This window comes from Panthera onca, chromosome D1 (assembly GCF_046562875.1).
Source record: "Panthera onca isolate mPanOnc1 chromosome D1, mPanOnc1 haplotype 2, whole genome shotgun sequence".
NCBI lineage: Eukaryota > Metazoa > Chordata > Mammalia > Carnivora > Felidae > Panthera > Panthera onca.
The window spans coordinates 23,964,979-23,980,144 of record NC_138348.1 but is presented as its reverse complement, the minus strand read 5'-3'; positions in this window follow the sequence as shown (position 1 = coordinate 23,980,144).

Genomic DNA, 15,166 nt, shown 5'->3' with positions numbered 1-15,166 from the left:
AGGAGGGCATGATTGGCTGCTCACAGGGAAAATGTCTTCTAGTCTTCGGTGTTCTGCTTCAGTTCACCCACGGAATCAGAACAAGACCTTAAGTAGAATTCTCCATGAGTCGATGTGTGAACTGCTAAACTGAAAGAAATCTGAATTGAAAGAGAAATTCATCTGAGAGCTTTTACAATATCCCAGGGAGAAGTCATTTCCTTTGTTTGGGCTCCCAGAAAAAGAAAATAAATAACATAAAATCTCTCATTTAGAATCTGCGGGGTTTTGTCATTGTGAAAAAATAAGGCAGGTTGTGCTAACGTGTCATGGGACAAGAGCTCATTAAAAGCTTTTAAAAACAAACAAGTGGGGAATGTAGGATTTGAGGATCTATGGTATAAGGACCCAATCCACCAAAAATAAGGTGCTGAAGTGTGTAAAGACATAAGGAAAGAAATGAATACCTTCTGTTCTTCTGGTACATCAAGATTCTACTACTTTCAAATTTCATAACAGGTGTAGCAAACCCTCAGTAATAGTCTTCTCCTTTGTTATGGAAAGATTTAATAATGGTGAGTTAATAATGATCATGGACACCATCACAGTAATCATTTACTGTTGTGAGCCTTACTTTATCCACAAAAATCTATGTCTTAGTACATTTTCTGAGTACCTCATTCACCGTTCAACATAGACATGTTAAGTCTTCCAAACTGATTATTGACCAATGTAATTATGAAATAATTTGCTTTTAGGGTGGATAATTTAATAGTTTATTTATAAAGCCTGAAGTTTTTAGATTTTGAAACAGTAACAGAAGTGTCAGTATTCTATTCTGTATGTCAGAATAAAGATAGTTAACTGGTGGAATATTTTCCTTTACTGTTCAAAGAGAGAAATTAAAAACAGGGATTTTTATTTGTACTTAAAAGCAATGCAGAAAATAAAGAAGAAATAACGCACATAATACCTTGTGGACTCAGAGCTAACACTGAAATGCTGTATTTAAAATGTAGACTTGGAAATCTTAGTCAATACAAGAAAAATAAGTGAGATCTAAATATTGAGAAAAAGAGGCAGTATTGTTATTATTTAAAGATTTTAAGCTTTTCTGCCAAAAAAATCAAAGGAATAAAATTATATATCATTTAGAATTAAAAGATGATTTAATTAAGATAATCATTCAGAAATTATCAGTTTCCTTTATGATAGCAATAAGCAATTAGAAAAAATAATGTGGAGATACAAAGATCACAGTAAACATAAATACAAAAATTATAAAAATAACAAACATATCACATAGGATAGCTTTGCCTGTATAAATCTGGCTCAAGCTGCTTTACTTACAAAGGACAAATTATTGCTTAAAATAATTGAAAACACTAGAGTTAACATGAACTTCAGATGAAGCTTAATCCAATAGCTTGGTGATATTACCTAACAAATTATTCATGCTTTTCTGTCCTTTGAATTCCATTATATTATCTTGATCCTAAGACTGAATCCTCTTTTGCCACCAAGATGGATGGTAGCAAATTCTCAGACTATATGTTTCCCCATTTCTGTCCAGAAGTGAAGAATAATGTCTTTTTCTCAGCATCCCTAGCAAAGGTCTAATTGTACTAATTTAGACCTATTATCCATTGTAGTAAGCATAATAACGACTTCCCAAAGATGTCTACCTCCTCCTTCCTTAAACCTGTGAATATTTAACATTACAAGGTGAAGAGGAATTAAGGCAGTAGCTGGATATAAAGTGCTAAGCAGCTGACCTTGAAACAGGGTGAGTGTCCTGATTGTCTAGGTGTGCCCAGTATAATCACAAGGGTCCTTAAATGCAGAAGGGGGAGTCAGGAGAGTCAATGTGAGGGTAACACAAGTGTGTAAATGACTCCATTGCTTTCTTTAAAGATAGAAGAGGGCCAGGAGTCAAGGAGTTCATTCTTTAGAGGCTCAAAGGCAAGAAAACATTCTCCTCTTGAGCTGTCAGGAAGTAATCCAGCCCTGAGGACACTGGTTTTAACCAAGTGAAACCCATTTATGATCTCCAGAGCTTAAAATAATAAATTGGTGCTGTTTTAAACCACTAAGTTTGTGATAATTATTAAAGTAGTAATAGAAAACTAATATACCCTTGTAGCCACCATTGTGGCTGGGGAGTGAAATGCCCTGACTGGTTAGCTGGTTACATGGTCCATCTCTGGATCTAGGGTTGGTGCTCACTTCTGAACATGAGTAGTCTTGAAAAAAAAAATCAAGGCTGTGGGGCAATTTATTTTATTACATATAATTTAAATTCTTTTGACCTAAATAGTCAATAGATATGCTTCTGTTAGCTTTGTCTTTATGCTGCACTTAGCTAAATATGATATCCCCTAATGAAGAATACACACTTCAGAGTGATTAGTTAACATTTTAAAGACTCTAATGGAAACTCATTCATCAATTCCTGATGCTTCAGTTAAAGTAGTGGATTTTAAAAAAATGGCAACACATGTGAAAGGGGTGATACTGTAGATACAGGGATTGGTGAATTTGCTGTACCTGCACAATATTCCCATAGTTTGTGCAGATTAGCATGCCACCCCATGAGTAGGATTCTAGTCAGCACTGAGTTCAGGACATATGAATCATTTGTCTTCATCTGTATTAAACTCTGAGTTTAGAATATTATTGTCTCTGAAGCATACTTCTATTATGTATGTATGTATGTATGCATTTATTTATAAAGTTTATTTATTTTGAGAGAGAGAGAGTGTGTGTGAGAGAGCAGGGTGGCGGGGGCAGAGAGAAAGGGAATGAGAAAGAATCCCGTGCAAGCTCCACACTGTCAGAGTGGAGCCCCATGCGGGGCTTGAACCCATGAACCGTGAGATCGTGACTTGAGCTGAAACAAGAGTCAGATGCTTAACTGAATGAGCCACCCAGCTGCCCCTGAATCATACTTTTAATTCTAAATACAAAGAACAGGAAATTTAATATCAAGTTTTAGATTAGGAAATGTGGTTACTTTGATGACTACTTTCAAGTAAGTGTTTGGATATGTGATCTGGTTTTATTATGAGGTTCTGGGAGAAAAACTGCAGTTTCCACTTAATTCTAACTTTAAGAAGCCACCAATATCTATAGAAAACACAAAGGAAATAAATCCTTATGATTGTAAATGACACAAATGGTGTGGATTAGTGTGTTAGTTTCCCAGAGCTATTATCCCAAATTACCACAAATTGGGTGGCTTTCAACCATAGAAGCGTATTCTTTTATAGTCTGGAGGCTAGAAGACTGAAATCAAAATGTTGGCAGGGTCGGTTCCTATTAGAAGTCTGAGGGAGATTTGTTCCATAATTTCTCTTCTGGCTTCTGAAGGTTGCAGACACTACTTGGCATTCCTTGGCTTATAGTTGCATCAATTCTATGTCTGCCTCCATCCTCACTTGGCATTCTTCCTTTTGTGTGTCTGCTTCTATGTCTTCACATGACATTCTCTTCTCTGTGTACAGATTTCCTTTGTCTTATTAAGGATGCCACTCATATTGCAAGAGAGCCCACTCTACTCCAGTATGCTCTCACCTTAAGTAATTACATCTGCAATGTCTCAATTTCCAGATAAAATCATATTCTGAGGTTCCATGAAGGACATGAATTTTGGGTGGATGCTGTCCAACACAGTATAATTTGCCCAAAGAGGCAAACCAACCATCTTATATTACAGTCTTAGTTGGTTTGGGCTGCTATAACAAATTACCACAGACTGGGTAGCTCATAAACAATAGAAATTTATTTCTTATTGTTCTAGAGGCTGGGGAAACTAAGATCAGGGTGTCAACACGGTCGTGTTCTGGTGAAGGCTCCCTTTGTGGTTCATAGTCTGTGCCTTCTCACCATGTCCTCACATGATGGAAGGGCTAGGGAGCTCTGTGGGGTCTCTTTTATAAGAACACTAACTCCATTCATGAAGTCTTCATTCTCAGGGCCAGTTTACCTCCCAGAGGCCTCCTCAGCTTCTAACACCATCACAGTGGGTGTTGGGATTTCAAAGTGTGAATTGGGAGTGGGGGCGGGAGGAGTGCACAAATAGACCCTATAGCATACACTAAGAAATAGTAATAGGTCATCTTTATGAAGGAAATGATTAGACTTTAATGAAGAACTTAAAGATACAAAGAGATTATGCCATTATCCTGGTTAAGAGTATGCAGTATTATAAAGATATTACTTCTTTATAATTCAACTTAATAGAGAATACAATATCAGAATTGAAGGCACAATAGATTATTATTCTTGGAGGGAAGGTGAGGGTAATAGGAGGAAACTTGAAAACAATGAATTATAAAGCTTACTTGGAAGAATGAGTACATTAAAATAGTCAAGAAATTTTGGGGAAAATGTAATCATGAACAGGAACTGATGTTATTATTCATCAAAAATACCTCAAAGCTATAGGAATTAAAGTGTAACACTGCTGTAGGAATAGATAATAGTTTAATGCAATTTAGAGTCCAAAAATAGGCACAGGTATTTTTCAACACTCTGAACAATATTATTAAAGATATATCTTGCTATGTAACAAATAATGCCAAACTGGGTGGCCTGAAAAACAACACATTTTTTTAAGTTTATTTATTTATTTTGAGTGTGAGAGAGAGCATGCACTTGGGAGGGACAGAAAGAAAGGGAGAGAGAGAATCCCAAGCAGGCTTAGCATTGTCAGCACAGAGCCAGACATGGGGCTCAATCCCATGACCATGAGATCGTGACCTCAGCCGAAACCAAGAGTAGGACACTTAACCAACTGAGCCACCCAGGCACCCCCAAAACAACATATGTTTATATCTCACATTTACTTGGGTTGACTAGACTCAGTTGGGCAGTTCTCACTTGGAATCTATTATGCAGTTGCAGTCAGATGGAGAATAGGGCTGGAATCCTCAACTAGGCTGGATATCCAAGATGGTTTCTTCACCCATGTCTCTGTTATCTCAGTTGAGATAGCTGGAGAAACATGGGCGACTAGGTATCTGCCATGTAGTTAGAGACCTTCTTGTGGCTTTCTCATAGCATGGCAGTCTCAGGGTCGTTGAACATCTGACAGCATATTCCAGGAAATGAAGGTGGACCCTTTAGGCTTCTTATGGCTTATCTTCAAATGCCACACTGTGCTGCCTTTTCTGTGTGCAATTAATTCCACATGACTAGCCTAAATTCAATTTAGGAGGAAACCACAGAAGGCCACTGGTACCAGAGGGTATGAATCATTGGAAAACCATCTTTGGAGACCAGTCTAGGTTCAGTCAAGGAAGCAGACCATTATGAAATACTTACAGAATAAACAACTAGGCTTATACAACTATGGAAGGATTGGGGGGAAATAAAGGTATAAGAATAGCAAATAAAGAACTAGGGAAAATTCACTCAGCAAGTCTTCTGAGGTGTTGGCATAGATTAAATAATCCAGAAATTGTGAGGAAATCTTAGAGCTACTTGTGTCCAACAGCTGGAGTGAGATCCCAAAGTAGGGTTGGTAATTATAATTATATTATGGTACACAGGGCAGGTACTAAAAAAGAAAACTTAGAGTTACATGTATGGACATAACATTCTGAAGTGAAAAGATCGCTAACCGAAATGTAAAAGATAATGCCCTATTATGTAAAATACATAGTATATATGCATAATGTGGTGTGTGTGTGTGTGTGTGTGTGTTTGAGAAAATGAGTGCATTTCTTTAAGTTTATTTATTTTTGACAGAAAGCACTAGCATACTCTGGAAGGGGCAGAAAGAGGGAGAGAGAATCCCAACCAGGCTCTGTGCTTTTAGCACAGAGCCCAGTGCAGTGAATTCACAAACTATGAGATTATGACCTGAGCTGAAATCAGGATTCAGGTGCTTAACCAACTGAACCACCCAGGTACCCCAGAAATGAGTGCATTTCTTTTTTTTTTTTTTTTTAATTTTTTTTAATGTTTATTTATTTTTGAGACAGAGAGAAACAGAGCATGAACAGGGGAGGCGCAGGAAATGAGTGCATTTCTAATAGAAAAAGGACTAGAAGGATGAATGGAAAGTGTTGGTCTTTTAGCCTTCTCCTTCTTGCCTGCCTCCTTTCTTTTTCCCACATTCCTTTTCTCCCTGACTCTCTTTCTTTTTTATTTGTTCAAAAAATTTCTTAAACACCTACTTTGTACAAGTCATTTTTATAGACATTAGAAGGAAGGACAATTGGGTAGGCATGAAACAGGGACTTTTTTTCTGTTTTAGATCTACATCTAGTTTAAGTATTATTAAGAATGTATATTTATATCTATTTACAGTCAGTCAATACATTTCAAGTTAGATATTTTTTAGGTTAGTGTAAGATCTAGTTTTATGATTTTACCCAGTTGCTCTGCAACTATGATATTCCTGAATATTTTCACATTACAATAACATTTGTCATTCCTATTATAGCTCATCTCTGTGCCCATCCCCAACCCCAGGCAACAACAAATCTACTTTCTATATCCATAAATTTTCCTTTTCTATAATCTTTATTATTATTACTGTAATGAGGTCGGACTATTCCATCCATATACATTCTGAATATATGGAAACAATATATACTGTTATATTTTCAATAACTACTATAATTTTTCTCTGCCAAACCCCACCCACTAGAAAGAAAAAGTAATCACACGTTCAATTTGTTTTAAACATAATCTCAACATACAATTGAAATAGCAATCTATAGAAAATAGAATTTCAGAGTTTCTCATCTGTATAAAATTGTACATTATTTCAGGTATCATTTTTTTTTCTAGTTGTAAGTGGTGTATATATGTGTGCATAGGGCAGGAGTATTATGTAAGTTTTTGCATTTGGCTGGTGTTGGGGAAGAAAGGAAAGAAAGGGTCCTCCCATGCTGCATACTCTCCCTACCTTGGCATTTATCATGATATGTATTGCCCAACCAGATGCTTCTTGCTGTGTCTGTGAGTTGAACAAATTTAACAACTCTGTGGAATTATTGGTGGGGGAGATTTTTCTGTTGTTCATTGGAGTGAAACAATTGGCATCTCTTGGAAAAGAAGTTAACGTTAGGGTATTTATATAATATTCACTCATGTTACTAGAATGGATTAACCTTGAGCATAATAAGCAAGTTATTTTCAATATGATTAATGACCTTATTACATTCATCTGAGCAGGCTGAGACTCTTCATTTCCACAGAATTTTGCAGAAATTAAAGATGGGTCAGAGAGAAATAAGTACGAAAATAAGTACAGAACAGGAAGTAGAATCTATAAGAAAGGTGAAAATAATTTATATTGTTTCATGTGGATATGAGAAGCTTCCATGTGTATGAAAAGTTATTTCAAGCAGGAAGGTCAACAGCTGCCTTCAATTTCAGTGGAGTTTCTAACAAGAAAACAAAGTTTATATTGTAGTGAATGACATTTACCTTGGAAGTCAGAAAAGTTTCTGAGTAATAGGAAAGTTCATGAAATATTTCAAAACTAAGAGAGACAATATATGGCCAGTGATTTAGGAGGTGGTCCTATTTAGGAAGTGAGGAATGAAGCAGGTGAACTCTGCCAACCACGTTTCAGAAAGATTCAAAACAAACAATAAAATCTCGATTTCTGTACTTGAGTGTGAATCTCCATTTCTGTTTTTTAATCTTCTAGAATAAAAAAATAATAAAATTTCTCAAATCTTGGTAAATCACTTAGACTCCTTGCATTTGAAGAACAGATTATTTTATTCATTTATTCACCCTCATAGGAGACTTTGCTTGAGAAAAGCAGAGGAGCTACGTGTAGTGAGATTATCAAAATGACACCATTGAATAAGAACACAACTTGGATAGCATAGATATATCATTATTACCACTTGGTAGGGCATTTATATAACAAAGAAATAATTTCTGAGTAAGAGCTTTTTTTCCCCCCAACAAGAACTTTTTTTTTTTTTAATTCTATGATGTCTGCATAGTAGGAACAACTAGACCGCCTTTAGGAAAATAAAAAAAAAGATTTTAAAATTATGCTTCTCTTGAATTCCCAATCGAGCTAAAATTAAATATTAAATGCAAAAAGGAATACTGTGAATGAGAAAAGAATGAAATTGCTCTAAATTGTTCAAAAGAATTTGTTCCACTAATTTACCCAAAGATGACTAGCTCTTAGCTGCCATAGTTATTGTAGGAGGCCCTTTATCATTATAAAATTGAAACTTAGGCTTTTGGAAAAGTTCTGCTCATTATACATTTTTCTTTGATTTCATAATTCAATCAAATTATGGATTATATATTCATGTTTGTTTCTATAAATAAATTGGGGACATTGAACATTAATTTCAATTTTATTATATGCTGCAAATCCCACAAAACAGGTTTAAAGAAAAACACTGTTTTTGAAAAGGTACTCGAGGACAACACTTTATGAGTTTACTCATAATAGAGCAAGATAAACATGCAAACCGTAGCCATTTTGTAATCATGGTTAAATTTAGACAGAATTAAGAACATTGTGGGGGTGCCTGGGTGGCTCAATCAGTTAAACATCCAACTCTTGATTTCACTCAGGTCAGGACTTCACAATTAATGAGATTGAGCCCCATGTAGGACTCTGCCCTATCAGGATCAGGCTTGGGATTCTCTCTCCCTGTCTCTCTGCCCCTCCCCCGATGCTCACACATGTGCATGTACTCTTGCTATCTCTCTCAAAATAAAAATAAACTTAAAAAAAGAATATTGTGAACCCCCCCAATTCTAAACATTACTTTCACCCACATGTGTGACTACTATTTCTTTACTAATTATCTTCTTTACAACTAAGATACTCAGTAATAGAAATGCCTTCCTTTCTGACCATATCGCATACAAAGAAAACCCATACTTCCTTGAACTCTCCCTAAAATCACCCAACACAATCCCAAATCCTATAACAAGTCTAACAGGTCCCTCTTACTGAGTCATCTCTCGTTCCCACAAACACGTGGTCTCCTGTGTTTCAACAATACCAAGAAGCCCAACTTTGTGCTGTTATCTGCATGTTCCCAGTGCTCTTTGACTGGTGGGCATCCAGTATACAAATAGATAGAAATATAGAATGATACATACACATAGATAAATGTGTAGGGGAAATAATAGATACAGATGTAAAAAAAATTATCATCATCATTGTCACCATTGCAATATTCAGAATTCACATTTATAGAGCACCTAATATATTCCAGAAAATTTGTCAGGTAAATTATAGGTAAAGTTTGTCATGTAAATTATAGGGATTTTTTTTTCATTTAATTTTTATGATAACTCTATGGAGTAAGAACTAATCCAATCTTAAACTATAGAAAGGGAAACCCAGGGGGCTTATGTAATTTTTCCTAGTACATATAGCATGTTAAGTGTAGAGTCAAATTCCCAGGTTATGTGCCATGTAAATTAGAAGGTTGGTATAAAGACATTTACCAAGATGAGGAGGGACTTTTCTCTTTTATCTTTAGGAAATATAAAATAATGGCATTTAAAGTCTGTCTTTATCATTCTCCGGCCATAGTTTCTACACATCAATCAGGTCCAGTGGAGTCTCTAAAGGTTCTGCCTTTTCACTTCCAGATCAGCATTCAGCCACTTAGCAGAGCCAATCAGAATGCCTGCTTGGAAATTGCATTCATGTTTTAAGCTACTCACATTTTGACGTTTGCCTCAACTCCTGTTTTTCGTAATTTCTACCTAGTGGAGACACTGAAGAAAAGGCTGTAGAGTCATTATATTTTATTGAGGGAATGAAGAAATTTGGCTAATTTTGTGAACTTATTACATGGAAGTTGGTTAAAAGAGATTCTATTATGGAAACAATGATAACACAGCTATGGTTTGCAGTGCAGCTGTTGAGAAAAAATTCCAAATAAGTAATAGGGATATGAAGTGAAACAAAACAAATCAAACAAACCAAAAACCAACTAGATGTCAAATTCTAAATGACTTCAATAAAACAAGGGATGATGAATTGGGGAAACAGCCAAAGATCATATTCTACTCAGGGGAATATTTAGATTAACATGGATATAAAAACACAATTCTAAATATATTTATTAAAAATGAACTATGATTTGAAACCTAACTAACAGATTTCTAAGCATATGATGGTTTGCAGGAATCAAACCTCAAGTGAAATACAGGAATGAGACGTAAAAGATACAAATTGTACTTGATTTCTTAGACCAATAGTTCCCAAAGTATGGTCCCTAGGCCATAAGCAACAGTATCACCTGACACTTGTTAGAAATGCAAATGTTGGGCCTCACCCCAGGCCTCCTGATTCAAAAAGTTTGGGGTAAGGGGCCCAGCAGTGTGTTTTAATAAATCTCACTCTTTATTCTGCTATATGGTAAAGTTTAAGCACTACTAAACTAGTCCTAGGTGATAACAGGTTAAAGTATTCTCATTTTGCATTTCCACAAGACCTTAGTTTGCACCATCAGTATAGCTGGGACTGCTATAAATTCCCTGACGACGTGAGAGTGGTAGAAGATGTGGATTTCCCTTATGCAGTATCAAATCATCATCAAAACTAAACTAATGTTGGGGCTCCTGGTTGGCTCAGTTGGAAGAGCATGCAACTCTTGATCTTGGAGTTGTAAGTTTGAGCCCCACAGTGGATGTAAAGGTTACTTAAGAATATAAAACTTAAAAAAATTAAACTAATGTTTAAATTAATTATTTCTTTTATTTTATAAACGAGAGGCAGCTGGGTAGGATAAGCGATGCATGGGTTTAGTAAATTATGACAACTGCGTTAAGTCTTGTCTCTGCCTTCTCCCAATTGTGTATATGTACGTTAATAGACTGAGTCATGGATTGACTTTATTATGGAGGAAATATTTGTCAAGTATCTGCTACAGGTTTGGCATTTTTTTAGCTGATGCAGATACCGCAGTTTAAAGTATGTCAGACATCTATCTCCTTTACCGTGCTTCACATCCTCTCAGCCCATTTATTTGCTCCAGGCATTACTGTGACCATCAACTGCAGGCTGATATTACCTGACAGCATGTCCTCATTAGTTGGGGCTCCAACTTGTCCTCATTAGTTGGGGCTTCTTTGGTGTTTGTTGGATTGTGCACAGTTCTTCTAGCCTGTGAATAGACCTGGAAGTATGAGGGAGTTAATATCCCCTAGGATAGGTCTTGTCCCATAGGGGTAAGGACTGATGCGTAAATATTGCCCTTTTCTGTGGTTAGATGCACAATTCTGAGGGTCACCTGGTGTGATTCTTCAGCGTTCCCAGCGGGACTGAGCCTCAATTGTCCACAGCAAGAAGTAACTCAATCATATACCCTTTAATTGGCTCTCCCTGGATCTGTGGGATCCTGTTCCCTGGGATCACTTTTCAAAATAAACTATCTGCTTATTGTGCCAACTGGAAAGGCAAATACCCTGTTTTAATATACTAATGAATTTAACCTCAATCTAGATCTAGAGAGTGGATTTAGACAATAGACAACTGAACAAAGAACAAACACACAATGCATGACATCATTTTGACAATTATAAGAGCTTTGTAAAATATGTGATGTGATACAGCATGACTGGTAAGAAGTGGATTCCGTTAGCTTAGGGTGCACTAGGTAGCTCACAAGTTTGAACATACAACAGAATCACCTGGAGGGCTTGCAAACATCAGAATCCTGGACTCTACCCTAGGTTTTCTAAATCAGTGGGTTCAAGCTGTGGCTAAGAATCTACGTATCTAACAAGTTCCCAAGTGATACTGATAATGATGCTCTGAGGACTACAAATTGGAAACCACTGGATTCATGAGGGAGTCTCTAAAATACCAGTCAGATCTGAAGCATGGAAAGGGGCCAGCAGCACAAGGAAGACGAAGAGAGTCCCAGGTAAAGAAAGGATAAGCAGTGCAAATGTTCTAGAAAGAGAATGATTCATTGGTTCAGGCTTGAGTTTCAGGAAGGTGGTTGTTGGGCAGGCAATTGAGAAGGGAAGGTGGAGGGAGGATGGAGTAATATGAGATGAATCTATTGGGGTAAATAGACACCAGATTTGGTAGAACAATATAGGCCATATTGAACTATGTTAAGATTTTAGTCTAGATGGGATGTTAAAAATCAAAGGATTTAAAAGTGTTATCTGACTTGCATTAAAAAAAACAATTGTGTAAGATCAATTGTACTAGAGTTAGAATCAGTTGTTGTTATTAGGGGAGGGCTAATAAAATTTGGGTAGTAACAAAATGCCAACCTCAGACGTGATTTAAGAACATACTGAAATTGTGTGTGAGTGGGGTAGGCAGGTAGGATGAATGGAAGAAGGTAAGGTGGTTATTGATAGAAGACTAGCAGTTCTAGATTTGGAATTGTAGGCAATATGATAATGGCTTGAGTTTTGAATTTTGGAGTGGAACAAATTAAAAAAATCTTACATACCCTTGGTAATTTTAGATTTAATATTTAGAATATGGAAATTCACAAATATTTTTGAATGTCTTACTAGTCTTAGGCATGAACCTACAGTGGTCTTCTTATATGTGTAGTAGTGTTATGATATTTGGATACCATAAATACATAGGTAAGTAGGTAGGTAGGTAGGTAGATCGAGATGTGGGAAGAAGGGCATGGTTGTATGGTTGCCGGACTTTTATTTTGCTAGGTGCAGAATTTTTTAAAACACTGAGATAAGAGCTAAATAGAAAAAGAGTAAACAGAAAGAGAGTAAACAGAGACTAAATAGAAAGATTTAGAGAGGAAAAATGAAAATAATACAAAAATAATGTATTTTGATGTCAAATACTTTACAAAAGTTTAGAAAAACAATTGATGTAACTTGAAATCTCTTATAAACTATAATAGGAAAAGTCAAGTAGCATAGTTTTTCCTATCACTGTTCATATATATCAGTCTGATTAAATACAGATGGTGGCCAATACGAGATTTTTTGCTTTGAATAACACTTAAATTTACATGCATCAAGAAATTTTGCCTACTTTAAATTTTGAAACCTATTAGAAAGTAATAAGCCTCAAATTCTTCATGCATTTTTAATGCTGTGAGCACTGTGAGATAAAGGTTGGAGAAAACCATTTATAAATATATGATACAGACTATGGACTATATCTTAACTATTTTATTCACAAATAAAGACCTTTTAGGAATATATTGCCCAACCTTAAATGTACAACTTAAATGTACATGTACATTTCATGTACATGTACTCTCTCTCCCCTCTCTCCTCCATTCTTCCTTCCCTCCTTCTCCTAACCACCAACCCCCATATATACATTATGCCAGTAAAAAATGCTAGTGACTTTCAATTTTTCATCTTTGTATTTAGCCCATATCCACACATTTCATAAGCAAAAATCTCCTTGATAGAAGGAACATTAAGGTTATATTAATCAAGTTTAGAAACGTAAGAGGAGAGATCACACCTCACCTTCCCCCACCCACTTCCAATATATAAAATCCCAGGTAAAGTCCATAAGCTAGTTTAGATCATAAGCACCCTCCAGGCCAGTCAGTTGGGCCAGGGTCCTGAGGTGCTATTAATAGTCTATCATGGGGTCAGATGATCACTCCTGTCGCTCAAGCGTTGAGAATTGAAGGTCTGTTAACAGTAGGGGGAAGCAGATTGGTTGATATTAATGAATGGTGGCCACAGAAGTGATCCTTGAAAACTGACAGCTCTATTCAGTTTCATGAATATCTAATGAGTACTTCCTAATTGTCACTTTCTCTGTTAGGTAATTAAACAAAATTGATACTGAGAAGAATTTCTGTTATATTAGTAATAGGAGCTGTTTATTAATTGGATAAAAATAAAGATGTTTTACAGGTATTATGCTTAACATCAACAAATATGCTTTTGAAAAAACATATTTACTAGTGTTCTCAATTTTATACCTGGAATTTCTGAACAATAACATTAAACATGTTTGCAGTCACAAAGGTGATATCAGAACTAAAATTTTTCCAGTTACTCTGACTCCAAAGTCATGTATTTCCATTATGCTCATTTATTTCTCTATGTTAAAAAACAAATACAAAAAAAGAAAAGAAAAAAAAGAAAAGAAAAAAATTAAAACGGAATGCACTAAGTTTTGTAATGGAAGTAAGAATTGAGTAGTGATGCATTCTGTTTGAGGAAACTACCTGCCTAGAAAAGCAAGGAATTTTTTTCTTTCTTTTTTTTTTTTTTTTAAGAGTCTCATGCTCTACTGACTGAGCTAGCCGGGCAGTTTTTTTGTTTTTTGGGTTTTTTCAGATGAGAGAGGGAGATAAAAAATGAAATCATGATTCAAAACATGTGAATCTCTTGTCACAACTACAAAAATATCACAAAGAAAACAAATATTTAATATGTAAAATATTTTAGGTAGCAGAGCAATAACAAGCTATCTGTACAAATATGTAGCCTGAAGAACTGCACCTGAGTGCAGGAATAGAATAAAACAATTCTCCTCCCACACGGTTACCATTACCAGGGTATTTTTTCAGTTTATATTTCTTCCCTTAGAATTAAAAAAAAATTCAAGGTTATTATAAACAATGCAAACAAACACTTTTTTATTTTTGACATTACATTTATTTCCACACTTTGGTAAGTTTCAGGAAAGTAAGTGAACAAAAGCATATGATGATAATGATGAGTTTATGTAAATTGAAAGTATAAAAGTATAAATCCTGACATAATTTGAAAAAAAATACACGTTAGACATATCTTATTTCCATGATAGAAGTCCATTTTCCTCCTATAATGTAACATTTATCTGTTTTTTGTATAAGTTAAAAGGGAAATAACCTAGAGGCAAAGTAAATTACTAGTGAGACATGTATTTTGTTATAAGTTAGTAGATTAGCTCTGAAAGTGAATTGAAAGATTACAGTGTTTTATTGAATAATGTTTATAAGTTCATATGTCTTAAACCTTATTATTCATACTAAAGTGCCTTCCTTAAATAGCCACAATTGTTTACATTGAATTGCTTTAACTTTGAAGAAAATATGAAACTAATTTTTCACCATAACATCTGCTTAGCTTAAATCAAGGTTAAGCCAAATTCAGAACAGCAAGGAATTTCACTGTATTTTCTCTTTTTTCTTCTATATTTGGGCTAAGTCTTCCTCTGTGTTCTCAAAATTTAGAACTTTTCCCCCACTTTTCAACTACAGGATTACTTCAC